Source organism: Podarcis bocagei (assembly GCF_964188305.1).
Source record: "Podarcis bocagei genome assembly, chromosome: 6".
NCBI classification, from domain to species: domain Eukaryota; kingdom Metazoa; phylum Chordata; class Lepidosauria; order Squamata; family Lacertidae; genus Podarcis; species Podarcis bocagei.
In genome coordinates, this window is record NC_138130.1 from 32,723,306 (window position 1) to 32,751,297 (window position 27,992).

Sequence of the window (27,992 nt, forward strand, 5' to 3'; positions counted from 1 at the left end):
ATCTATTCAAGTAATTTATTTGTGTTAATCTTCTTAGCTGCATTCATCAGCCTACAAGCTACTTTCTTTTTATCTTTAACTATGCACCCATTTATCAAGTAGGTGCCCTGTCCTCCTACATTATGGAGGAAGGATTGCTCTAAGTTAGATAGTTAACTCAAGCCATTGCAATCAACATATTTTTATGCCTATTTCCTCTGCTGCCGCCTTGCATTTATATCAATGGCCCACGCTTTATTATAAGCATGGAACAAAATTTACCTTCAGTGTAAGTCTATTCATTAAACATTAACAGCTTTGTAGAGCAACGGTGCATAGCCGCTTAGAGGTCCTTCCACAAACTGTATATGAAATGGTTTGCACCTTTTGCGGTTGCAGTTGTTCATTCAGTAGACAGGAGCGGGAGTCAGGAGAAAGTTGGCAATAAATCACATGCAGTCAGTGAAGCTAACTCTTTATTCCAGGAAATGCAGCAAACTCTAGTGAGCACAGCAACATGTCCTGGTAGATCTTGCCGGCTGCAATTTAGTGCACGGTACAAGGAGACATCCAGTCATGTGAGAAAGAGCTGGTGTCATGGACTGTCTGGATGCAGAGGAGTAGGTCAGAGGCACTAGCTGGGAAGCCCCCAAGGGAAGAAGGCTCAGAGTTAGGGGGTTGGTGGTGGGACGGTGATGAGTGGTCAGAGGGAGAAGAGGGAGCAGACTGGGAGGAGAAGGTGTTGGAAGCTGAAGTGGTAACAGGGCTTAGTGAGCAGGAAGAGGCTGTGGTGGAGAGCAGTCCAGACTCAGAGGCAGAAGTGGAGGCTGGAGAGAAGGGGCACAAAGAGGTAGAGAGGCTGAAGAAGCCAGTGAGTCTCCCCCTCCTGGGGTGCCAGTTCCACTCCCCTGTGGTCTCCCTGAAGACAAAGAGGTATAAAGAGGGAAGAGCAAAGACAGACCAGATTGCTTGGGAAGGACCTGGAGGAGGAGGAGAAGAAGAAGAGGAGGAGGAGGAGGAGGAGTTTGGATTTGATATCCCACTTTATCTCTACCCAAAGGAGTCTCAAAGCGGCTAATATTCTCCTTTCCCTTCCTCCCCCACAACAAAAAATCTGTGAGGTGAGTGGGGCTGAGAGACTTCAAAGAAGTGTAACTAGCCCAAGGTCACCCAGCAGCTGCATGTGGAGGAGCAGAGACACGAACCCAGTTCACCAGATTACAAGTCTACTGCTCTTAACCACTACACCACACTGGCTCTCTAAGGAGGTGGCTTAGGAAACAGGGAAGGTGGGGACCTTCAGTCTTCACAACTGCCTCATTGGGGCAAGATCTACTGGGAGGAGCAGCTGGGCTCACTAGGTCTCCTTAGCTGTTTGTTTCTTTGAATAAAGAGTTGACTTTGCTGAGGCCATGTGAGTTGTTACTGACCTGCTCCTGACACCTTTCTCTAGCATAAGTTCGCCTTTAAAATTGAACTGAATTTAATTTATCCACCATCCCTAGGTGGACAAGGATTAACCAAGACTGTGTGGGTTGTGTTTATGTATGTCATCAAGAAGACCCTTACTTTGGATACTCATGGTATCCAGGGCATTCTTACTGTAATAGCAGCTTGATACAAAAGCTATTCAAAAAAATCCAGGGAGAGAAGGAATAATTTATTCAGCTTGTGATCATTTGCCCTTTTCTCGTCTCTAGCTATGACCAACCTCCTTGATCTATGCAGTCAAGAAAGTGCCTTATAGCTCCTCCTAATAGTAAATTGAATTTCTCACTTAATACAGTTAAAACTGTTACGGTCTATTTTGACTTGGACAGGGATGCCCTTCACGGCTTCAGAAGGAATCGAATCATTGAGTTTTATTGATTGTTACATGGATATTATCTTTCAAGGTTCTAGTAGTATTGACAAACAGAGGGCAGATTTACGTAGTCCCAAGTGTAACTTGGTAAATCCAATCAAATTTAATTTAGATGGTCAAAGTACACAGTTTGCTGTGCAATCCAATATATGTTTACTGAAAATCAAGTCCCATTCTTTTCTGTGGGGCTTCCTGCCTAGTAAAAGCATTCAGGATTGACGGCTATGTGTTAAAAATTTCAGTCAGCCAACCAGAAAATCTACCCAAGCCGTGTTGAGAAGTTTTGTTTTGTTTTGCCTTTCTACAACCAAGAGGTATATACATTTTATGTAATTAAAAAGCAAAACAATTTAGGGGATAAGGAATTATCACCAATTATGGCTTTGATTTACCTAAGAAAACAGATTCAATATCAGTTCTGTATCATTAATCTAGTGGACTGGGCTGGGGAAAGGATTGGAAGGGCATTTTCTAAAACTAACAGACTTAGAGAAACTGAGTCTTGGAGTTATTGAGTTGAGAACCAGGAGTGCAACAAAGAAATGATAGCTAATTTAAAAACATTTCAAATATTCTCTGCATTAGTGGAGAAGATAGTATTGCAATCAGGAGAGTCCCTTTCTCTAGACACTTCAGTAGGAAAAGTGGCCTGCTTTTGCATTTTTTAAATAAAAGAAATACTGTTTAATTCAATTTTTCAGAAATTGTTTTAAAAACCTGGTAGTGGTGGTTTGTCAGATGCCAGAATGCCGCATCACTTTATAATATGGGGCAAATATTAAATTGGCTATCAAACTATATAATATCATTTTTCAGACACTCATATGCTATGGTAATTTTATTCAGTCTTGAGCATTAATTAGAATGAGTTTGAATATAAAGGCATGAATCATCTATTGGAAACAGAAATAGCCCTTCCAGATTTGATTTTCAAGTGGTGACCATCACAGATTGGAGCGGGGTCAACGAATCAGGCACAGAGTGTCTGGCTAAGGTCTAGCTAAACATCGCTGAGCCTTAGGGCTACTTTCCCCTTGATTTCTACTTCCTCAGTAACACTGCAATTTCTTCACAATATAATGTCCAAAGTACTGGTGGATCTCATACATATTTTCATCTGCAACCTATACACAAAGTACGGAGCAGACAACTCTGAGGAATGCTTTGCACCTGGCAGTAGAAGGGAAAGATTTGAAGTATTTATTTATTTATTTAAACCTGGGCACAATTCTACTCTATGATATGTGAGGTGGTTGTATATAGTGTCTGGAAACCAAGCCTTATGAGGAGCGGTTGAAGGAAGTGGGTATGTTCAGCTTGGAAAAGAGAAGACTGAGAGGAGATATGATAGCCATCTTCAAATATCTCAAGGGCTGCCACATGGAAGAGAGGGACAAGCTTGTTTTCTCCTGCTCTGGAGGGTAGGACACGAACCAATGGCTTCAAGTTACAGGAAAGGAGATCCCGACTAAACATCAAGAAGAACTTTCTGACAGTAAGAGCTGTTTGACAGTGGAATGGACTCCTTCGGAAGGTTGTGGACTCCCCTTCCTTGGAGGTTTTTAAGCAGAGGTTGGATGGCCACCTGTCTTGGATGCTTTAGTTGAGATCCCTGCATTGCATTGCAGGGGGTTGGACTAGATTACACTCCCTTCCAATTCTACAGTTCTATGATTTTACACGGGAGGTATTTTTGCACAAAGTACACAGCAGAAACATACTGCAGGAAGCCACAACCATACATGATCCCCAAAAGTCCATTTCCTAAGTTTGTGATTGATTACAGGCTAAGAAACAGCTGTGGGCTAAATACTGAACTGTATACATGTTGAATTGAAGCAACTCTAACTGAAGGTGAGGGCAATGACAGAATCAGTCTTTCTGTTATGCTGTTGAGGGTTCATGTCTTAGATACATCTGAGACAAGGATGGATTATCTCTGATCAGCAGATTTTGGAGGACTACAACTCCCATATTCACTGCCCATTGGCCATGCTGGCCGGGACTGATGGGAATTGGAACCCACCAACATCTAAGCAGGTGAGTGTTACCATAAATGTTAATGTTTGCCCAATGCGTCAACAGTGAAGCCAGAAGAATCGGTACTTGGATCTTCCAGAACATGTGAGAGGGATAGCTCAACTGGGAGAGTGTGAGGCTTTTAATATGAGGGTCAGGGGTTGAAGCCTCACATTGGACAAAAGGTTCCTGTATTGCTGTATTGCTGGGGTTGGACTAGATGACCCTGGTGGTCCCTTCCAGTTCTATGATTCAAACCCATTACTTTAGCTGCTAGATTGTGCTGACTTTGCCAGTCAATTTGTATGGCAAGACTGGCTTTCTAGCGGTCCTGGGAACTATAATGCAGAACCGAAATATCCTTGATTCTTCGCACTTGTTTTTATTGGTCAGGAAAGGAAGTTAAGATGGCTGGATCTCATGGCATTTTCTTGGTTTTGTGTTGGAAGCTGACTCGAGGCTAAAGTGCTAAGTTGGGATATGGGTAGCTGTTTAGAAAAGCAAACTGAAAGCCGCACAAAACCGAGATGGATATGGCTTAATTCACAGAAAGATGGACACCTCTTGATGGCTTAAGCGTGGAGCACAGGAAAGATCTGGAAATACTCGTATTCCATCGTGCCTTTAAAAACAATGGTGTAAGAGGAAGAGATGGCTGGTAAATTCTGCATCCGATTGCTGAACTCCAGGAACATCTCTGGTTTGTCACGCGCATTGCTACTGCAGATTGCATCCTCCATGGCAGCACAATATTATACCCTTTTAAAAGGTAAAGGGACCCCTGACCATTAGGTCCAGTTGTGGACGACTCTGGGGTTGTGACACTCATCTAGCTTTATTGGCCGAGGAAGCCGGCGTACAGCTTCTGGGTCATGTGGCCAGCATGACTAAGCTGCTTCTGGCGAACCAGAGCAGCGCACGGAAACACCGTTTACCTTTCCGCTGGAGAGGTACCTATTTATCTACTTGCACTTTGACGTGCTTTCAAACTGCTAGGTTGGCAGGAGCAGGGACTGAGCAACAGGAGCTCACCCCGTTGCGGGGATTCGAACTGCCAACCTTCTGATCAGCAAGCCCTAGGCTCTGTGGTTTAACCCACAGCGCCACCCACACCCCATATTATACCCTTTGCAGGTATATCTTTACAGCTATGATACCCTTTTAAATACCTGTAAATATTCAGCAGCAGTTCTGTGCCCCAGCTGCAGGAGAATGAACACTAAAGGCATGACACAGATCATGCTGGGATTTAGAACAACAACTGCTGTCCTCCTGGCCAGAAATATCTTACCAGTACGGTGTCTTTATCTCTAATGCCTTTCTAGCTCTCCCTCCTTTTTAATTTGAAGAGGGAGGAACTGATGTCACTAATGGGTTATTGCCTAGCCTGCAATCACTAGAGTTTGTGTACCTGTGGAGAGAAGTAAAGGTACCCTCGAATAGTAAGTAAACCCCCTGAAAGGTGAGGCTGCAATTCCAGCGTAGCTGAGTGTTGGAAGATTCAGACCAGGAAAAAAATAAAAAATAAAGTACTTATTCACACAGCACAAGGAAAACCAAGAAATTTGCTCGCACAAGATATAGTTACATCCGCCAACTTGGATGGTTTTAAAAGAGGATTAGACAAATTCGTGGAGGATAAGGCTACCATCTCTGATGGCTACATTTCATCTCCACTGTGGGAGGCAGTGAGGTTTAAAGACTGTCTCAAGGCAAATTTTAAAAAATGTAGTATAAACACCAAGAATTGCGTGGACAGGCAGAGTCCCCAGATCCTGAGCGGTCCCCCCCCCCCCCGTTGCCTGCGAGTGCTCCAGTTGGAGAATAGCCTTTACCAAAGGTGTCATGGGCTTTGAAGACACTTAAACTCAGGACAAAAGGGAGAAACATGCTAAGAGGAAGGCACGCTTGGCAAATCCACACCGTGATCAACTTCCACCCGGAAACCAATGTCCCCACTGTGGAAGGACGTGTGGATCCAGAATTGGCCTCCACAGCCACTTACGGACTCACTGTTAAAACCGTGTTTATCTTACTCTGCTACAAATGATAACCAAAGAAGTATCTGAATGCCTGTTGCTGGGAAGTATAAGTGAGCAGAGCACTCTTGTGATCAGGTTTTGCTGCTGGGCTTCCTGTTAGCATCTGGTTGAACTACTGTGAGGACAGGATGCTAAACTGGATGGACTTTTGCCTTCCCATAAATATAACAATGTTAGTGGCAATATTAAAACCATATCTGGTAGAGAATTTTCCTTCTTCTCTTCTTTCACTCTGAAAAAGAAGTCGCCTACTTCAGTTGCCACATGGTAGTTACAGGGTGATGCATGGGCCAGAGGAAAGTTCTTAAGTACCCTCACCATGATAATCCTTCCCCAATGAAAGACCAGCATGAGTATACTAGAATCATAGAATCGTAGAATTGGAAGAGACCCCAAGGGTCATCTAGTCCAACCCCCTGCGATGCAGGAATCTTGGCTAAAACATCCATGACAGAGAATCTTTAAAGGCCTAGTAGGAGTCTTTACAGGCCTAACTTGGTACAAGAAGTAAAACAATTGTTCCTGGGAGCACTGAAAAGAATGGCATAAATACAAAAATCTTGAACACATGTCCCTCCCTTTTTGAAACTGGCCTTTTTTTTATTGTGTTCCAAGAAATGGTGGCTACAATGTCTCTCACTCCTAGAACCCCTTCAGATAAGTTGAAACCATACAGGCACCAGAGTAAGGTCATTTCACACATCACTTTCCTCAGGTGCGCACTAAAGGTAAAGGTGCGCACTAAGATGTTCTAAAGATCCCTTTCCTAACCTCATGCCCTCTGAATATTTTGGAACACAACTCCCATCATTTTGGGCATTGGCCTTGTGGGCTGGGTCTGGTGGGAATTGGAATGTGAAACAGCTGGAGGTCACCAGGTCAGGAGCAGCAGTTTTAAAGTGTATCCCTAAAAATGCATGAACACTGTGCAAGCAAAAAGCCCCGAACAAAACAAGTTTGCAAAGCTAGCATCATGATAGGGAACCAGGACTCCTTGCAACTCCCTGTTGAGAGTATTTTCAGTGGCAAAAGTTTTGCTCCTCCATACTGTATTATTCAAAGCGGCCAGCAGTAAACTGGTGGTGGGAACAGACTAGGTAGATTTTTTTTTTGCAGGGGCAAAATTTCAGAAGCTGGTTTAATGAAGCCATTGGTTAAAAACAGACGCTGCGAATTCCCCCCTTACCCAAATATCACGGAAAGCTTCATCTACGCCCTCCAAAAGCTTGGGGAGAGATGGAGTTTTGCTGTCTGAAGGAGGAAGGCGTCCTCGGACTCAATGAGCGCTGAAGGTCTGGGCGGGCTCGTTGGCCGGCGTGCTGCCCTGCTGGGGCAGATTAAGGCGCAAAGGGAGAGAGGGAGGAAGGCGCGCTTGGTGGCAGGAAGGAGAGCGCAGACTGACGAGACTGTTGCGCCCGCTGCCGCCGCCGCTGCCACAATAAAGCAAAACGCACGCGCAACGCGTCGGTTCGCTGCCTCCCGCTTGGAGCTGTCCAACGCTGCTGGTGCTGAAACAGCGCGCGGACCCAACCCCTGCGCCCAGTGACCAGAGATAAAGAGGGAAGCCGGTCAGAATCGCCACTGTTCCGGGCAACGGGCGCCAGCAAGGCTGTGAGGTTCCAGAGAAGCGAAGTGAAGCGTTCCTGTTTAAAAAAGACTCCCGTCGCAGAAAAGGACTCGGAGCTGCCTTCATAGGACCAGCGTGGGAAAGCGCCCCTCGGGATGGATCTGACCGGACGCGCTCCCTTAGGGAGAGCTTGAAAGCTGCCCTTGGATATTTTTAATAATATTATTATTATTAATCTCGCGGTTTCCACACTTTGGTTTTGTTTCTCCTCTTCCTTCCTCGTTTCGAAGAGGCCATGTCCCCGCAGTCTGCGCACACCAAGAAAGAGCAGGTAGGAAACTTGGTAACTTTTCTGCAAAGTAGCCGCGAGGGTACATGAGCGTAAGGGAAACGGGACTTCCCTGCTTGCTGGTGGAAGGCGTTAAATTGAGGGGCTCCGCTGTATTGCAAAAAGCGGTGTGTGTGTGTGTGTGTCGGAAATCCCAAGAGCGACAGGGTAGTAGACTGGGGGCATCAAAGACGCTCCTGTGCTTTTATTGATCTCAAAGAGAGGAGCACCATCTAGTTCACAGCATAACTATTATTACACAAACAGAGAAGGATATAGAACGCCCCTGAATCTTTATTTATTTTCAGTGCTAGAGGTCAGATTTGAGACATCTGGAAGAAAACGGTGCCGTTGAACACGTGCAAAAGGCTGGCATAGCGTAGAAGGGCTTCTGTGACTCCGTGGTGCTTTTTTAAAATTTTAGAAAGTAAACATTGGGGGCAAGTCTCTCCAACTATACCGAGTCCTTGTCCAGGCAAGGAGAGCATCTAAGCCCATACCTTGAAGGTGGCCAGAAATGTGCGCGGAACAAGCCAATTGCCTGACATTTTGATCCCTGTAAAGACCTTAACAGGATAGCAAAAGCCTAGAGCTGCTTTTCCTTTTAGCCGGTCTTACTCTTAGTCTCTCGCTGTAATCTTAATGCGCCAGGCACTGGGCTTGTCATGCAGAGCCCCGCTCTTCCTCGGCCTCCTATGTTGCTCTGGGAAGCGGGTCGCTCCATCGCCACCCCTCCCTTCTCTCAGAGCTTAGCCTGGAATGGGGCTTGCTTCTAGCCTCCCATTTGCTTTGGAGAACATTCCAGGCTAAACAGATTCTCTTGCTAATTGTGCATGTGCCGCTGAAACGGATTTTTTTTCCTGAGGACGCCTCTCTCCTGTTACTTTTTGGTTGACACTGGTTCCCTTTTGCATAAAGATTCACTGTAAAGTTTTGCTGAGAACAGAATTCAGGCAGAGGCAGTTCTGATGGGAAGGTGGGAAGTTGCAGTGAATGGAGTTGGAAGGGTTAACCCTTCCTGCTTTAGCTGGGACTCTACTCCGCAACCAAAATCCTCCCAATGCATGACTATTAGGCTTTTAAAATGCCCGATTGACTCTAACTGAAACTTAACCACAAAAAGCCTCCCCCAAACCCCCCAAATTATTTCCTGGGAAGGGGAAGACAAGATGAGAAGACTATCTGGGTCAACTGGGGAACTATTGAGGACTGCTGGTCAGATTGCCCTACCAGCATTAAGGCAGGTAAAATGAATGGCAGGATGGCAGGAGAATTTAGTCTTCTTAAGAAACATGTGTGGCACAAAGAACATTGTGGAGTTTGCAAAACTGCATGGAGTGTGTGTGTGTTTTCTCCTGTAGCAGTCCATGTTGACTTTCCCCAAAATGCATGTCTTCCTGCAACATTTTCGCCCACTGCCCTTCTACCTTACAGATAGCTATTTTAGAAGTGCATGGGAAAAGTAAAATGATGGTTTTTCAGGAATGGGGATTTCATTTCCCCTCTGGATGCAGAATGTAATGCATAGATGGGGAACTTGTGGTCTTCCAGATGTTGCTGGACTTATGTCGGTCCCAGCCAGCATGGCCAATGCCCATGTCTATGAGTTCTGTTTTGTTACATTCTGTCATTGTACAGTGGTACCTTGGGTTACATACGCTTCAGGTTACTTACGCTTCAGGTTCCAGACTCCGCTAACCCAGAAATAGTACCTCTGTTCAGGATGAGAACAGAAATTGTGCTCCGGCGGTGCGGTGGCAACGGGAGGCCCCATTAGCTAAAGTGGTCCTTCAGGTTAAGAACAGTTTCAGGTTAAGAACGGAGCTCTGGAATGAATTAAGTACTTAACCCGAGGTACCACTGTATAAGAAATTAAAGCCAAGGCAGTGCTATTCCAATGAAGGAGCAGAACATCGCAAAATAAGGGCTAATCCCATTTTGTAACATTGTAAAAACCTTAATAAATATTTATTTTTTAAAAAAAGGGCTAATCCCATTCACCATGGTTTCTATTGAGTTCCGTGGAGCAAAAAAGCAACAGGGACATAATGGAAGAGAAGCAAAGCATCGTCCCAGGCAGTCTTGCCAGCAATATACTGGCCCTTTCTACAGCTGTCCCACCTGTCGAAAGGCCAAACCTTTCAATATGTATATATCTAAAGGTCCATTTTTTTGAACTAGGAGTGAGGCTGTGGAAAGTGTATGTTTTGAGAGGGCATTACTCTCACCCATCTTTGATGCCCACGTCTTAGGAAGATGGCGGTGGCTTGGGTGAGGGTTGTGAGATGAGGAGACAGAGAAATGGCTCTGGACTCCATCCTAGGTATCACAATTGTCATATTGACCATGTTTGGTTGAGGAAAGACTCTTTTCACCTGTCTTTCTGACATGGAACTGGGGATGGCAAGATAGCGGCAATAGCAGTTCCACCAATTCACTTTGTTGCTGTTCACTGAAGATACTGCCCACATCAGCAGTTGTGGTACCCATCCTGTTTTTTGGGGAACAGAGTTGGTTGCTGCCAGCAGAGCTCTAAGGTGGGAACTGAAAGGCAGCCTGCTTTGAACTGAGTAGGAGGTGGGCAGATTTACCTTCTTGCTTCCTCCCTCTCCCCATCCCCTTGGGCTTGACCTGGAGTGAAGGTGGGTTGTCATGACCAGCCTGACTCCACAGTAAGCAGAATGCCAGAGAAGACTGAGAATGAATGTCTGTGGCTGATGTCTCTTTGTCTCCCTTTGGGAATTCTCACATTACACACTTAAGGTTTAGGAAATACAACTAAAGATTTAGGGGGAGGGCATGCCTTTATTCCAAAAGCAGATGATGTGACTCTAAATAGCCTTCCCTCTTCCTGACTAGACAGTGGGAGGCTACAAAAATGCACAAGTGTGCTTAGAACAGGCTTCCAAAAGTGCCCAATAATAGCTTTTGTACGTGTAATAAAAAAGCTACTGTTTTGCAATGCTCTCTCTTTGACTAGAGAGAGGATAGCTGCATAAAAGAAATGAGAGAGCACGCCAGAGTTGGGGAACTTGTGGTCTTCCAGATATTTTTAGAGCCTCAGCTCCCATCAGCATAGCCAGGGGTCAGGAATGATGGGAGTTGTAGTCAAGCGACACTTGGGGGACCAAAGCAGGGGCAGACTTTGGCCTCTCAAATTCCAGCAGTGCCCTGTGTGAGGCCAGAATTGGGCACCCCCACCTCTCACATTCCGTTCTGCTCAATTCACTATGTCATGGTTCCGATGCCCTGCAGTGCCCCTAGGCTCAGCGCCCAGTGTGGCAGAACCAGTCGCGCTGCCCTAAATCTGCCTCTGGCCAAAGCTTCCCCACTCTGCTTCCCCACGCAATGGCCAACCATAGTCCCAGGTAATCTTCACTTCTTTCATATACTATGATCTATCTCCAGCTGAAGTTGCTAATTTGAGCCACTTTGTTAATATGTGAAAAAAGACCACCCTCTTAATTTTTGTCTGATGTTGAGATGCTTTATGGTGTCATTTCCTTAGTGTTACTGATGCTTGGAGATTCAGGGACAGTTCCCATGGTCTTTGTGCACATTCTTTTTCAGCGTAGGCTCTCAGCCACAGCTTGGGAGTAGTTGGCAACAAATACAGGCTTGGGTTCGAGATTGCCATCACGTTGCTGATGGGAAATAGTGGTCTCTACTGATGGAAAACGAGTCACATCACTGGTTCACATTCCACACTTTGTATCCAGGCAGGGGAAAAAATGGTTCTTCCATGCATGCAAGAAGCATATGAACTTAGAAAGCTCACAGATCTTTCCCAGCCTTTCCAATATCTAATTTCTGTAATGAGAGCTTCCCAGACTCATAACACTAGCCTAAAAGTCATAGGGTTGTAAGTGACTAAATCTTTTCAGAGCAGAAATGTTGAAACCAGTGGACTTGAATTTGTTGTGATGAACATTAAGTCCATTGATTTTGGTGGATACCTGAGTATAATTTAGTGGACATAACCCATGCCATCTGAACTCAATGCCCTTACTTCAGATTCTGATGGCTAGTTGTGGATATTCAGTGTGAAGAAAAGACAGCCCAAGTGTGCTTGAAATCACTCTCTTCTTTATTATTGCTCCATAGGAATTAGCATACACCCTGGAATTAAAACTAGGTTAAATCAAAGTCACATACATATTGTATCATTCTCAACAGTGTTGGAAACTGTGGAACTGAATTTGTACTAGTGCCAGTGAGAAATGAATATCACTTAGGTCCTTGTGGTCTGCCATTTAAAGCAAAATATGTGGCACTGTGGGTTAAACCATAGAGCCTAGGACTTGCCGATCAGAAGGTCAGCTGTTCAAATCCCCGCGACGGGGTGAGCTCCCGTTGCTCGGTCCCTGCTCCTGCCAACATAGCAGTTCGAAAGCACGTCAAAGTGCAAGTAGATAAATAGGTACCACTCTGGTGGGAAGGTAAACGGCGTTTCTGTGCGCTGCTCTGGTTCACCAGAAGCGGCTTAGTCATGCTGGCCACATGACCCGGAAGCTGTATGCCGGGTCCCTCGGCCAATAAAGCGAGATGAGCGCTGCAACCCCAGAGTAAGCCATGACTGGACCTAATATGGTCAGGGGTCCCTTTACCTTTGCCTATGTTCCCATGATAGACAAAACTGCCAAGGGAGTTTTCATATTTAAGGCTGCAATCCTGTATCTACTCTTCTGGGAATAAACACCGCTGAACTCCATGGAACTTACTTCTGAATAGAAATGTATAGGAGTTTCCTCACATCAGTATGGCAGCATTCTACTGATCCATAACACCTTGCCGATAGTGTGCCGGATAATATTTCACACCTGTGCAAATGGCACACTCCTCTTTCTGTAGTGTGGAAGAGGCTACACTCTTAAGGGAAAAGAACCATACATTTTGCTTCACTATAGTAAAACTAAAAGATGATCAGCAGGCTATCTTTAAGCTTTTGATAAGATTCCAAGGAACCCTAACTTTCTCTGGGAAATGGCTGATGCAGGTTAGCACAAACACATGCTAACTTGCTGACTTTTAAGTTCTGCTGCACAGAAAAAGCTTCTCATGATTTCCCTATTCGTCTTCACAAGCCAGTGGGAAAAATGCTTTTTTCTCTGTGTGATCCTTGGATTCTTGGTGTGATCCATGAGACATGGGAACTATGACAACCTTGTAGTAAACAGACTGCAAAAAGGGAGCTCATTATTTCTAGAAATTGCTCACGGCCAGGCACATCTGCTGTGACTGAAAACCCACAATCTATCATTTCTTATGGTAGAAGTGTTTGCCCTGTCCTATCCTGTCCTAGTTTTTCCAGAGAGATTGTGAGTCCAATCCACCTGAGGAAGATCATCCTTTCCTATATATGAGGATCGCAATATTTAGACTGCAGCCCCATAGCACCTTATCGACAGCAAGTCCCTTTGAAAACAGTGGGGCTTATTTTTGAGCAGGCACAATTGGTTTGCACTTTTCCAGTGGGTTATTTTTTAAAAAATAAAAAACCTTTTCAATTAAATAAAAGGGTGCTTCCAATTAATTGGACAGCACCACACACACACACACACACACACACACATGCTTACCGTAGTTTTTCCTCATTTCCTCATCTCTCTCTCTTTTCCTGTGGTTTCCCATGTGCTAAAGTTTAGTTTGCATGCTCTGCAGGGCTGGGACCCAGTTTCTTGCACTCTGTAAAGTACTGTGCACACTGATGGTGCAATAGCAAAACCAGTGAATAACAAGGACCACCTTAAAAAGTGGCATTTTTCTTTCTTTCTCTCACATACAGGAGAAATGCCTCTTCTAAGGTGCTGCCTGATATGATGTGTTTGCACCATCCAAAACTGAAGAAAGTATTGCTTCAGAAATATTGGTTTCCCTGATATGCAAATATAATTTATAGGTAATTCAACTAGATGTCATGTGATGAATTGATTGGTCGTTCTTTAATCAGATTGCATTAAGGTCTGTGTGCCAAGGCTTGTTCCATATTCCCTCTTTTTCTATTGCTGTTTTAGCCATGCCTTGATGCAATAGCGCTTCCTTGGTCTCGGGTCTTGAATTTATGCAGCACCCTGACTACACCACTGCCTGGCTACTCCTTTGTCTTCGTTTTGTCATTAGCTGAGGACATTTTTGTTCTCCGTGGCATTGTCTGGCTATTTGTTCCTCTACTGTTGTTCACTTCCACACCATACATTGAATGCAATCTTATTCCATTTTAACAGGCATGGCTTCCCCCCAAAGAATCCTGGGAATTACACACAGCTAAAGTTCCCTGCAGGTGGCGCTGTGGTCTAAACCACAGAGCCTAGGGCTTGCCAATCAGAAGGTCGGCGGTTTGAATCCCTGCGACGGGGGTGAGCTCCCTTTGCTCGATCCCTGTTCCTGCCAACTTAGCAGTTCGAAAGCACGTCAAAGTGCAAGTAGATAAATAGGTACCGCTCCAGTGGGAAGGTAAACGCCATTTCCATGCGCTGCTCTGGTTTCCCAGAAGCGGCTTAGTCATGCTGGCCACATGACCCGGAAGCTGTCTGTGGACAAACGCCGGCTCCCTTGGCCGATAGAGTGAGATGACCGCCGCAACCCCAGAGTCGTCCGTGACTGGACCTAATATGGTCAGGGGTACTTTTACCTTTTTACCTAAAGTTCCCTGCACCCTTAACAAACTAAGATTCCCAGGATTCTCTGGGGGAAACATTGTCTGTTAAGTGGGATAGAAGTGCTTTCAGTGTGTGGTGTGACCATTCCATGCATAGTTTCCTCAGGCTACTGCTTTTTGTTGTTGTTTCATTGATTTTAGCCAGCTTGCCTCTTCATCCCAACTTTGTAGCTCTCTCCTCTTGCTCTCTCCACGCAGCACACAATACATCCTGACTCCATTTTCCGCCCATTTCCTCATGCTTCATATTCACCTACCCTTCTTGCAGGTTCATCTTCCTCAGTACACTGTTCTGCACTCTTCCTTCAGTCTTCTTTCCCCTGGGCTCTTTATTCCTCAGCTTCCCAACCTCCTAGTATTTCTTTCCATTTCCACAGCCTGTGCGAGATATTGGTTCCAGTCACACTGACATTTTCCCCTCCCCTCACAGAATTTGGACTGCAAACGGTTTTGCTTTCCCGTGTAACTGAATGTTCCATGCCAGTCAGTGTCAGAAGCTTCTCTGATACAATCACTACACAACGTAGGTTTTTTTTAACGTTTTGTCTCCTCTCTATTTCCCCCCAGTCTCTTTGAATAGAAAACACAATACACAAAACTGCAACCACAGAATGTGAGGGAGGGAGGGAGAGACTACTTATCTCATATAAAAATGTGTATCTCGACCTCTGAAGCTGATAAGACACGATAATATTGGAAGAGAAAGTTATTCTGAAATGAAAGGGATTGAGATTTTAGTCGAATAGGCATGGGCTGGAGAAGGATATTGACATAATGGGGTCAAGGCACCCCACATGGGTTCTCCGCAGTAGCATGTATGGATGAGATGTTCTTCCTCTGATTCTCAAACCTTTCCATTTTATCCTGTGAGGGGGAATTTCAACGGAATTGTGACACTTGCCTTTTTCTGGCTTGTGTGCAATAATCGTTCTATTGAAGCAGGTTTTGCAAGCATTCAGAGCATGCTGGCATCAACACCTGGCATCTGTGGACAGCTGTTGGAGCTGCATCACTCTGACAGGGTTCACTACGATCCTTTCACTGCCTTTATTCATTTTTTGGTCCAGTGCTCTAAGACAGGGGCGAGGAACCTGTAGCCCTTGGAATGCTGTTAAGACTCCAGCTCCCATCAGCCCCAACCAGCCTTGCTAATGGTCAGAGAAGATGGGAGTTGTGGTCCAAGAGTGTCTAGAGGAAGGCCAGAAGTTCTGCACTTCTGCTCTAAGGCATCATGTGAGATTAAAGCGGTGACCCTCAGGCACATGCCACAGCTGCAGTGTAAGCCTGTGAGGGCTCACCATCAGAGCTGAGGGAAGGTCCACCAGAATGCGCTTTGGCCAGAGCATCTTCAACCAGGAGCTGCCCTTGGGATATATAGATCAAGGATGGGCTGGATAAAGCAGGCACATTTTCACCCAGATGTGTTCCCAGCCTAACTCACCTAGCTGGACCTCAAGGTCTCCCTCCCTCTTTCAAGCCTTCAGTACCACATATAACTTAACCAATTAACAGTGTGTACCTATTGGAGTTCACTTCGTTTAGTGGTCTGCCTGCAAATACACTAGCTTGAGCAATGTGAACCAATTGCACTAAAGATCCCTGTGTTGGGCCCAAAGGGAAACCTTCACAATGGGGGGAGGGAAGGCATCTCTAAATAAGTTCCTTTATCCTAAAAAGCCCTTTATTTGCCATCTTCATGAAGGATAAAATTATCAATGCTTCCTAGCCATGATAGCTATGTTCTGTCTCCATGGTCAGAGGCAGTAATGCTTCTGAGCAGCAGCTGCTGGAAACCACAGGAGGGGCAGAGGGGCAGAAGGAGGGTGGGGTGCTCTAGGGCTCAGGTCCTGCTTGCGGATTCTCAGACTGCCCTTTCCTCCAGGCCCGTACAACACAGAGCTGCTCACTCTGCTGTGTTTCCCTTTATCCATGAGTCCATGAAGGATCCACTGCCATTTGATGAACCAGTGGTCAGAGGTGAAGATGGGGAGGCTCTGAAAGAAACACAGGAATTTGGGCAAAACCATCATTTATCTCAGTGAAGACCTTACTTGGAAAATAACTACAACCCAGGTGGTTAAGAAAGCCCAACAGAGACTCCATCTCCTCAGAGTATTGCGGAAGAACGATGTCCATCAACATTTGATGATCTCCTTCTACCGGTCAACAATAAAAAGTGTCCTTTCATACTGCATCACGGCGTGGTACGCCGGTTTGACATCATCTGATAGGAAGTGCCTACAGAGGGTGGTGAATACAGCACAAGATATTATGGGCTGTCCCGTGAATCTGATGGATGAAATAGCAGAAGAACGTTGCCTCAGGAGAGTGAGGAAAATTCTCAGGGATGATTCACATCTTGGCCGGCACTTTCTTGATCTCCTGCCCTCAGGCAGAAGATATAGAAGCATGATTAGTCGCACCAACAGGGTAAAGAACAGCTTCTATCCATGGGCTGTTAGGCTGCTGAATGAAAAGATAACAAAAGGGCAACTGACTTTTGGGTTTGTTGTGTGTGTGTCAGTAAACGAGGGGAATTAAGACTAAGAGAGCTGAGTGGGGGGGTGCTCATGTAATCTAACTGTATACAAGCTGCACAAGTGACAATAAAATATTTCAATTCAATTTCAATTTCGATTTCAACAGCTCTGATGAGATGCAGCCAATTTAAATGCAAACAGGCCAAAGTTACATCGTCCTTCATGATGATCACTCCCAGGAACTGATCCCCCCACCTGTGGCAGGACAAGAATTCAGTGTTGGAAAGCAACCAGTTCTGCCCTCCAGCAGGGAGATTCAGTGTGGCACGAAAACTAATGTCGAGAAGTTTGCTTCGAACCCTGCCATAATGTGGAACTGCTTCAGAGGAGCTACGGCCTCCCTTAGTTCGCTCAGCATCAGCAGACGTCAAATCAGATGGTTTAATATCTTTGCTTTGGAACCTAAAGGATTCTTGGCAACTTAGAGGTACTGAAAATTGGGGAGGGGTTGGATTTTGCCAGGTGGAAACCTTGAGAGATTTCTAAAAATGCCCTTGAGGAGGAAAAGAAGGGTGACAACCAGTGCCACACACTGGACTGGTTGTAAGTAGGAAAGGGGGCAGCTGGGGGCTGACGGAGAGCAGAATGAGATAGGTGGGGCAGCACCCCATTTGCCCCAATGGACCAACCTTTGCTGTCTCAGGGTAATTCATACTGAGCACCAAAGGACTTATTTCTCAGCAGAAATGTATAGGATTTGACTGCGTGAATGAAGATATGAAATAGAAGTTATAGTGGCTCTTCTAAAACATTAATTATCGTTACCAGATTTTTTCAATGAATCTGGGGACACTTTTTTTTTTAAGCTGAATAGCAACAGGGAGTCAGTAGTGGGGATGGTGAGGCAAAAGACCCTGGGCCCAAGCACACATGCATATTGTATAAAGGTGCAAAGCCCTTCTTTGGCACCCTGTGAAAAATAAATGTGCAGAGTTTTTAAAAAACAGCAACGGCGCGCCGCCCACCCATGACTCCCGAGCTTCCCCCAATCTCCTTCCCCCTTCCCTCTTTGTTTTGACTGATTGGGGGAGGCTTGGGAGTCGTGGGCGGCCGGCCACTGCCCAGTTTTTTAAAAACTCTGTGCATTTATGTTTCACAGGGTACGAAAGAATGGCTTTGCACCTTGCCTGGCAGAGAAACTGCGTGCCTTGCGCCCCTCCTGGGCAATGGCCACCCACTTGCAACTCTCGAGCCTCCCCTGATCTGTCAAAACAGAGGGGGAAGGGGGCAGGAGATCTGTACAGCCGGACGTCCCTGTTTCCCCTTCAGCAGTGACGGTGGCAGCAAGCAGCAAGCAGCTCCTGAAGCCAGCCAGAGCCAACTGCGCTACCAGGCTGGCTCCAGGCTGCTGAAACTCCTGCTGCCATGTTTCCCGGGGACAGATTTGCAAAACCGGGGACTGTCCCGGGAACTGGGGACTGTCCCGGGAACTGGGGACTGTCCCGGGAACTGGGGACGTCTGGTATTTCTGGTAAATTAAGTTGCAATCTTTATCCAAAGTGGGGTCCCTTTGATTTAAAATTTGGTGCCCCCGTGTCTCGTCTTCTGCTAAATTCATTACGTCATAGTTACAATGTCCCGTGGCGCCTTCTAGGGTCAGCATCCAGTGGGGCAGAACCAGTCTAAAGACATCTTTGTTTATCCTACAATACAAATAAGGAGAATTCACATGGAAGCATCACTTCCATATAGCAATTCACATTAGATCATCAGAAGACAATAGTATTTAAAAAAGGTAGATTAAATTACTATTTACTTTTTTAAAAAAAAGAGCTTTTCTGGCCCTTTTTTAAGTGAAATTTTTCAAATCACAGCATGAAAATTAATTGTCATCCTGCAGCCTTGCCTTCTTGCACCAAACTCCATCACATTTACAGGAGAGTTTTATTACTATATTTAGGTTGTTTGGTGCCACCAATTCGGCTTCATTCCACATGTGTTTCCTGATGTTTTGAAGTTTTGTCAGCTCTGTGAGGAGAGCTTCTGCAGTGGCTACTTCAACATCCAGTGTTGCCTTTTCTAGCCTGGATGGCCTTGTTGCAAATATCTATGCCAGCTAATATTTTGTACCACACAGATGACATCAACACACTGGCAAAAGATGTCAAGCATAATGAAAACTCTGTGGACTTCGTTTCTTGTTTTGGCCGTCAAATTTAGCTCTAGGAGATTTTCCAGTACTAATTCAATGCCAGGCAAGTGAGCTGCAAAAAGACTTGCACGTTCATTTAGTAGTAGAAGAAGTGGTAAAGACTAGTAGTAATATTTCCATACTTTAGTAATCAAAAGTGTACCAAGTGTGGTACTTTAGTACCAAATGTGGCAACTCTGTGTTAGATTCTATCATACACAATAGTGCAGAAGTGGTTGCCATGGTGACATAGAAAAATGGACCAGTGGTGGGGTAAATATGACCCCACTTATCCATTTAAAGGTTATGATGCAGTGATGCTATGATGAAAGAAAATAATACTATTCATTATACCTCCGCATTTCCCAATATTATGGATCGTAATTTCTGTGAATTACAATACATAAAACCACATAGGCTCACACAAAATGAGCACACTAGTATTTAAGACTTGCAGTCAAAATCAACACCTTTTGACAGAAAGAGTCCAAATTAAAATAAATGGAGATTATCCAATCTTCTATTCAAGGTATTAATAAAGCAGAGCACTGTTAAATATCGTAGGTGGTGGTGGGGAGTTGGTTGAGTGGGTTATTTTGCTTTTGCTTTTATTACACCTTTGGAAATACAATTTGAACCAATGCAAATATTAACCTCCTGATTCTTAGGAGGGTTGTTTGGAAAAGGTAATTTTACCAGGTGTAGACAGTTCTTCATCCATTCATGATGATAATGGTAGCAATGAGCTACTTCGCCCGGCACTGTTAGCGCCAACACTCACTGCCCTTCCTGCACTCCTCTTCCTCCGCCACTGCGCACACCTAAGCCAAACAGTGTCCCCACCTGTTGTATTCTTGCAATCACATATAATATCAGTTGTGGGGACTGGTGCGCATGGAAAACAGCTTAAAGAGCCAAATGGAGTTAGGTGGGCCAAATGTGGCCCACAGGCCAGAAGTTCTCTGCCCCTGTGGTTGAGCATTACAGTGGTACCTTGGGTTAAGAACTTAATTCATTCCGGAGGTCCGTTCTTAACCTGAAACTGTTCTTAACCTGAAGCACCACTTTAGCTAATGGGGCCTATTGCTGCCGCTGCGCCGCCACCGCGCGATTTCTGTTCTCATTCTGAAGCAAAGTTCTTAACCTGAGGTACTATTTCTGGGTTAGCGGAGTCTGTAACCTGAAGCATCTGTAACATGAAGCGTCTGTAACCCGAGGTACCACTGTATCTGCAAACCAGGCCATTGTCTCCACAGTCTGGCAACTGCTCTTTCTTGGTCTTTTTCTCATTCCTTCCCCTTGGTCCTGCTCTCGCTCCACTTTTATTGTGCTGAGAGGATCCTTTGGTTCCCGTTCACAAGCAATGTGTGACCCAAAGGAAGTAGGAAGAAGTGGCAGGCAGTCCCTTCAGCTCTGGATTCCTTTCTTACATTTCCGCTCCACTTATGATCTTTGACGTGCTTTTCCAGAATTTGACTTCCTGTCTGTCTGGGACTTGCATTGTCAGTGGCTTCTTCTGGTTAACTATTCTATACTGCTCTATTCATTTGGACCTGATACTTGGCTTGTCAGACCTGAACCCCAGCCTAAGGCACTTCCACACAACCTATTTATTGAGCTTTCATCCTATTTTGTTTGTAGGCAGGTTAGATGATGCTGGCTACTTAATGAGCATTCATTCTGATTTGTTTACAGGGAAGTGCCACCCAGCACATTTCTCCATCATGCTTCTACTTGCACCACCTCCCCATTTTGGGGGACTGGGTGAGTTTGTGGTGCAAGACCTCCCAATCAGCTATTATTGTGCAACCTGAATTGGCGATTGAATCCCACCCAAAATAGCGACAGTCTGAAATGGCTCCTATTCTCTGTGTAATCCAGACACTCCAGTGACATATTGCCTTTGGTGAGACTGAGAAAAGCCCTGATACATACTGATTAATAAGTGCTTCACAGAGTAGAAACAACAAACCCTCCATGTGTCCCTATTTTCCAGGGACAGTCCCGGATTTACAGAAGCCATCCCAGTTTCTGATTTGATCTCGGAATGTCCCGCTTTTCCTTAGGATGTCGCTATTTTCATTGGAGAAACGTTGGAGGGTATGGTGGGCCCAGGGCTTTTTTCAGCTGGAACTTGCCGGAACTCAGTTCCAGCACCTCTTGGGTGGGTGCCATTGCCATTATAAGAGAACAAGGGAGGCATTCATGGTGATTTCTGGCACTTCTTTATAGAAAAACAGCACTGGGTAGGACGTCCCTATTTTCATCGGAGAAATGTTGGAGGGTAAGGATAAAAGTTAATGACTGTAAAGCACTTTGTTGACTAAAAACTACTGTGGCAAGAGTGGGGAACCTCAGGTCTTGGACGCAGGTGCAACCTCTATATCTGCCCTTTGGGGCTCTCCTCAGCCACACCCCCTTTTCTGATGCCACACCCCTTATCAGCCCTATTTCATACCCTCCTTGAGTATAAAAGGTAAAGGGACCCCTGACCATTAGGTCTAGTCGTGGCCAACTCTGGGGTTGCGGTGCTCCTCTCGCTTTATTGGCCGAGGGAGCCGGCGTACAGCTTCCGGGTCATGTGGCCAGCATGACTAAGCCGCTTCTGGAGAACCAGAACAGTGCACGGAAACGCCGTTTACCTTCCCACCAGAGCGGTACCTATTTATCTACTTGCACTGGCATGCTTTCAAACTGCTAGGTTGGCAGGAGCAGGGACCGAGCAACGGGAGCTCACCCCGTCGCGGGGATTTGAACCACTGACCTTCTGATCAGCAAGTCCTAGGCTCTGCGGTTTAACCCACAGCGCCACCTGGGTCCCTCCTTGAGTATGTCCTGTCCCTAAAACCCTGGAGAGCTGCTGTCAGTGGGTATAGATAATAGTGCGCCAGATGTAAAAACCACCCCACATTCCTAAGTGATCAGCATGCAAATCAGGATCTCAGCTGCAAGGGGCATCTGTTTATTTATTCTGCGGTGAAATAAATGACTGCGACCTCGGGTGCCAAAAAAAGCACTCTACTCCTTTCAGTAAGTATCTTCCCTAGGGCTGTGGATAAACAAGGCCAGGATAAATTGGTGAGTAGCTTGTGAGCTGTAAGACAGCTTCCTCTGGCTTACACAGGACTCTCAGTTGAATGCAAAGCTAGGAAGCATTCAACTCAGCTTCCTCACTCAAGAAACAATATCAATGGTCAGCAATGAAAGGCATGGGTTGCCTCAGGCCCATGGCCAATGTGTGGCTGTTAACTTGCAGGACGGGTTATGTTTTGGCTTGGGGGTGGAAATGACTAGAAAGCTTCAATGAGACATGCAGTGGTACCTCGGGTTAAGAACTTAATTCGTTCTGGAGGTCCGTTCTTAACCTGAAACTGTTCTTAACCTGAGGCACCACTTTAGCTAATGGGGCCTTCTGCTGCTGCCGCGCCGCCGGAGCACAATTTCTGTTCTCATCCTGAAGCAAAGTTCTTAACCCGGGGTACTATTTCTGGGTTAGCGGAGTCTGTATCCTGAAGTGTCTGTAACCCGAGGTACCACTGTACTCCTGTGTGATGGAGTATGTCCTACCCTCCAACATTTCTCCGATGAAAATAGGGAAGTCCTAAATAATAGTAATAATAATAATAATAATGATAATAATAATAATAATAATAACAATAATAATAACAATATACCCCAGCCATTCTGTGTGGTTTCCAACATATATGACATAATAAAACATTAAACATTTAGAAATGTGCTTATACAAGGCTGCCTTCAGATGTCTTCTAAAGGTTGCATAGTTACTTATCTCCTTGGGTTGGAGGGTCACATAATTCCATACCTTCCAACATTTCTCTGATGAAAATGGGGACATCCTAAGGAAAAGCGGGACATTCCGGTATCAAATCAGAAACCTGGGTGGTTTCTGTAAATCCGGGACTGTCTCTGGAAAACAAGGACAGTTGAATGCTCTGTTTCTCAGGTATGTGGTCTGAGTTGCAGTCCAAGGTATCTTTGGTCGAAAAGCTAGGAAACCTTTCACTGCCTCTTGAAGCCATTCTTATGTTGACATTCTATAAATTACATGGGATTTGTATTATGAGACACAGCACGTTGTTTTCTGAAAGTTGAGCAGCAGGTTTTACAAAGCAAGTCATTTTCATTTTCAGCAAGGCCAGTGATGCTGCCTAATTTCCTTACAGGTACTTGGGCTTGCGCTTAGCCTTTCTCCCAATTCAATGGATGTTACAGAAAATAGAAGTGCTTTATGCAATTGATTTGCAGAGATTGGGGGGGGGGGTGATGTGCTGATTTGCCTTGATATGCTGAGTCACTGTCTGTTGATGCCATCATGGAGTCTTTGAATAGTTTCCTTTTTCTTTAGCCTACATGACTAACTGCAGTTAAAGATGGGAGAGGATTTCATTCAATCAGCATTTTTAAACGCTCTGATTTAATTCACACCTCTTGGTCTAAGACACAGATTGGAAAGTAATTATCCTTCAGAGTACGCACTTCTGCAGAACTTTACATTACAGTTCTCTGCTCAGGAAGAGAATGTGCAATTTTATTTTATTCATTGCATATTTTAGGATAAAATACATTTAGAAAGGCATACGTTGCGATAAAATATGTATTGAAATGGTATTTTGAAATAAAACATTTAAATGTTCATATGGATTTTTAAATTATTATCATTGCAGTTAAATGTGGAGACACCGGATGGGACTGATTTATGACTGAATATGTGAGAAACAGATCCAGACTGGAAACTGATCGATCCATCTGTATTTAATTGTTTAGTCGTTTAGTCGTGTCTGACTCTTCGTGACCCCATGGACCAGAGCACACCAGGCACTCCTGTCTTCCACTGCCTCCTGCAGTTTGGTCAGACTCATGTTTGTAGCTTCGAGAACACTGTCCAACCATCTCGTCCTCTGTTGTCCCCTTCTCCTTGTGCTCCTTGTGATCTTTCCCAACATCAGGGTCTTTTCCAGGGAGTCTTCTCTTCTCATGAGGTGGCCAAAGTTTTGGAGCCTCAGCTTCAGGATCTGTCCTTCCAGTGAGCACTCAGGGTTAATTTCCTTAAGAATGGATACATTTGATCTTCTTGCAGTCCATGGGACTCTCAAGAGTCTCCTCCAGCACCATAATTCAAAAGCATCAATTCTTCGGCGTTCAGCCTTCTTTATGGTCCAGCTCTCACTTCCATACATCACTACTGGGAAAACCATAGCTTTAACTATATGGACCTTTGTTGGCAAGGTGATGTCTCTGCTTTTTAAGATGCTGTCTAGGTTTGCCATCGCCTTTCTCCCAAGGAGCAGGCGTCTTTTAATTTCGTGGCTGCTGTCACCATCTGCAGTGATCATGGAGCCCAAGAAAGTAAAATCTCTCACTGCCTCCATTTCTTCCCCTCACTGCCTCCATTTCTTCTGTATTTAGAGGCAGTCCTAAATGTGTGTCTTTATAATAATGGCATACCTTCCATTGTAAACTGTGCACAGTACTTCAGTGGAGCAAAATTTAGTGATCCAGCTTCTGCAAGCTGAATAATTTAAGGCAATGGAAGACTAATGCAGATGTTCTTGAATGGAAAGTTTGCACAAGAATTGATATTTGTGCTGGCTGCTTTAAATGTATACATTGCTTCCTGGTCAGGAGGCCCTAAGCCAGACTTCCTCAACCTCAGCCCTCCAGATGTTTTGAGACTACAATTCCCATCATCCCTGACCACTGGTCCTGCTAGCTAGGGATCATGGGAGGTGTCAGCCAAAAACATCTGGAGGGCCGAGGTTGAGGAAGCCTGCCCTAAGCTACTGAAGGTAATGGGGCGCTTTATATGTCCAGCTGTCCTTTGTCAACAACAAATTGTCAGTGCTTTTTGTGTTGAATATATGCTATATGGCAATTTATGGACCTAATAGGTATCTAAAGCCATTTGCACATAACAAAATATGTATTACTTACAATCATCATAGGAGCCTACACAACACAAAACACTGTTGCTGTATGTAGTCTTTATTTTATTTGTTATTTTATTTTATCTTATATTTTGGAAATGTACACCCAGTTCCCCCCCCTTTAAATTTTTTGCAGCTCCCAAGAGAGTGGGGCCCTAAGCTATAGCTTGTTTAGCTTATACGTAAATCCGGCACTGTTCCTGGTCAGCTGGTCATGTGGAGGCAATACCATGCATAGGCTTCTGCTTCAGCGTGTCATATAAAGCTCAGTTGTTTATGTTATGCAGCAGGAGAACCTATGATCCTCCATCAGCCTCAGCCAGTGCTGTAAATACAAGGGATGATGGGAGTTGTAGTTCAATAACATATGGAGGGTCATGGGTTTCCCGCCCTTATTCTATAGACCATGGGATTGCTGATTCAGCACTGGATTCCATGATGACGATAAAATAATTGTATTAAAGATTTTATTGGCTTATGAAAGTATGTGCATTGTCTCTTTTTCAGGTTGCAAAGTCTTTTCTACAGATCTGTTACATTTGATAGGCGACCTTAGGGTTGTACCCCTTTTTATAGAAAACATGCAGATATGAAAACAGAGACAACAAACGAAGCTTAGCTAGAGGCAGCAATGCTTCTGAAGATCAGTTGCTGGAAGCAGCAGGAGGGGAGAACATTTTTTGTGTGCTTGGGTTGTTCTTGCAGATTTCCCACTGAGGCATGTGGTTGGCCAGCGTGAGAATGGGATGCTGGATGCAATGAGCTCCTCTTATCTTCTTATGTCTGGCTTTATACGGTGGCCTTATTTTAAGGGTATCAGTGCAGCAAAGATCACCAAACATACATATCACAACATCACAAAATAAGTCAAGTTTGGAGCTGGGTGTTTGGAAGGTAGTACATCATCAACCGGACGCAGGTGGCGCTGTGGGTTAAACCACAGAGCCTAGGACTTGCTGATCAGAAGGTTGGCAGTTTGAATCCCTGTGACAGGGTGAGCTCCCGTTGCTTGGTCCCTGCTCCTGCCAACCTAGCAGTTCGAAAGCACATCAAAGTGCAAGTAGATAAATGGGTACCACTCCGGGGGGAAGGTAAATGGCATTTCTGTGCGCTGCTCTGGTTTGCCAGAAGCGGCTTAGTCATGCTGGCCACATGTATGCTGTATGCCGGCTCCCTCAGCCAGTAAAGTGAGATGAGCACCGCAACCCCAGTCGGCCACGACTGGACCTAATGGTCAGGGGTCCCTTTACCTTTACCTTTTAGTGCAACAAAGATCACCAAACATACGTATCACAATATCACAAAATAGCCCAAGTCAAGTTTGGAGCTGGGTGCTGGAAGGTAGTACATCTTCAGCCCGTTTTGTTCCAGCCATAATGACTTTAAATATGCTTCTGGCTGTAATGTAAACTGAAGTAGAAATCTGGATCCAGCTAGATGGGACCCTCAAGTCCCCCAGACCACTTTGACAGGTAGCTAGGACTTCCCAAACTGCCAATCACCCAGCATCACCATGATATCTGATTATAGAATGTCAAGGGAAGGAATTGGCAGCTCGCTCTAAATGTGCTCCCAATTCTTTATATGCACAGCCCTTTTCTGTTGCTCTGCATTGCTTAATTTTGAAAAATGTTGGCCTTTGGCTGCAAATGAAATACCAGGGTATGCTCCTGATTTTTCTTGCTTTTGGTGGTGGACCAATCTGCAAGGTGCAGTGGGACCAGTTAGGCCCAAAGGCTGGAGGTTTTCCCACCACTGGTCTAAGTCAAGATATTTTTTTAAATGCTTTGAAGCCATGCATGGCTTGGGACCTTCATACCTTCCTGACTGCCTCTCTACTTCTGAGCCCACTCAGCAGTTGAGATCACTGTTGCCATCTTTGTGATGTGTTTGGATAATGATGGCCATAAAACGAGGGTTTTCTCGATATTGACCCATGTTTGTGGAATTTTCTTTCTGCAGAGGTGTGAGAAGATACTCTTCTGATGGTTTCTGGGAGGAGCATAAGCCTCTTCCAACAGGGTTTTGGTTGACAAAATTGCTCTTTCCTTCATTTCTTGTGGCTGTTTCTCTGTTGTTACTGAGTAACGTTGATATTACATTGCTGGTTTAGAATTGTATTTTGTGTTCTTCTAAATCATTATTTATTTTCTTCAGAGATGTGGAACATAACATTTTAAATAAATAAAACACATTAATTTGCGCAGGTAGAAGGCTCTTGCTTCGGTCCCGTAGAAATAAATGGGACAAATTCTTCATATGACACAAGTCTCATTGGTTTGAATTGGACCAAAGAGTGATGGGTTTATAGGGTAAAATCTGCACCGTACATTTGAGACATTCACTCCTGGTTCTCTGCCTGTTTTCTTAATCTCAGTCTTCTTGCTTAGGAGCCAAGTGCAAAAGTGGCCAGGGCTCTTGCATCTTTAACAACGGATGAAATTCCCTCTTCTATACAACTATTAAAAGTCTAGGAGCCTTACCTTCTTTCGCACCTGGCCACCCAAATTTTGTTGTTGCTACTATTAAATGGTTGGAAGTAATAAGCCTTGCGAATCACTCAGAGATCTACCTTCTGTCCTCCTTGATGCCACCTTTATTCACTTGTGTTGAACATTCTAGGGGTAGCCAGTGTGTTGACCCCCAGATGTGTATTACAGATGTGGATTATAGCTCCCATCATACCTGATTGTTGGCTGGGCCGTGGTCCAGCAACACCAGGAGATGCAGTCCAACAACATCTGGAGGACCCCAGGTCGTTTGCCTGTGTTCTGTGTGATAGGCCTATTGAACAGCCAGTAACTAGGTGAATGATAAAAAGAAACATGCATGGATATGTAATGGTATGATTAATGCCACTTCTAGTTTGCTGAGACGGCTGTCCTAAATGTTAGGGAGCAAAGTCCCTTTGAACTTTGG

The 27,992-nt window shown here is 44.9% G+C and overlaps 1 protein-coding gene across 2 annotated transcripts in view; it reads left to right on the forward strand.

Moving 5' to 3' along the window:
• Positions 1–7,186: 7,186 nt before the first annotated feature.
• The window catches only part of CNGA3 (cyclic nucleotide gated channel subunit alpha 3), a 36,866-nt gene continuing 16,060 nt past the window's right edge, over positions 7,187–27,992 (forward strand). For both annotated transcript variants that reach the window (XM_081197574.1, XM_081197575.1), the window contains exon 1: positions 7,187–7,802. The gene's annotated coding sequence lies outside the window, so the exon portion shown is untranslated. The remainder of the gene's footprint in view (positions 7,803–27,992) is intronic.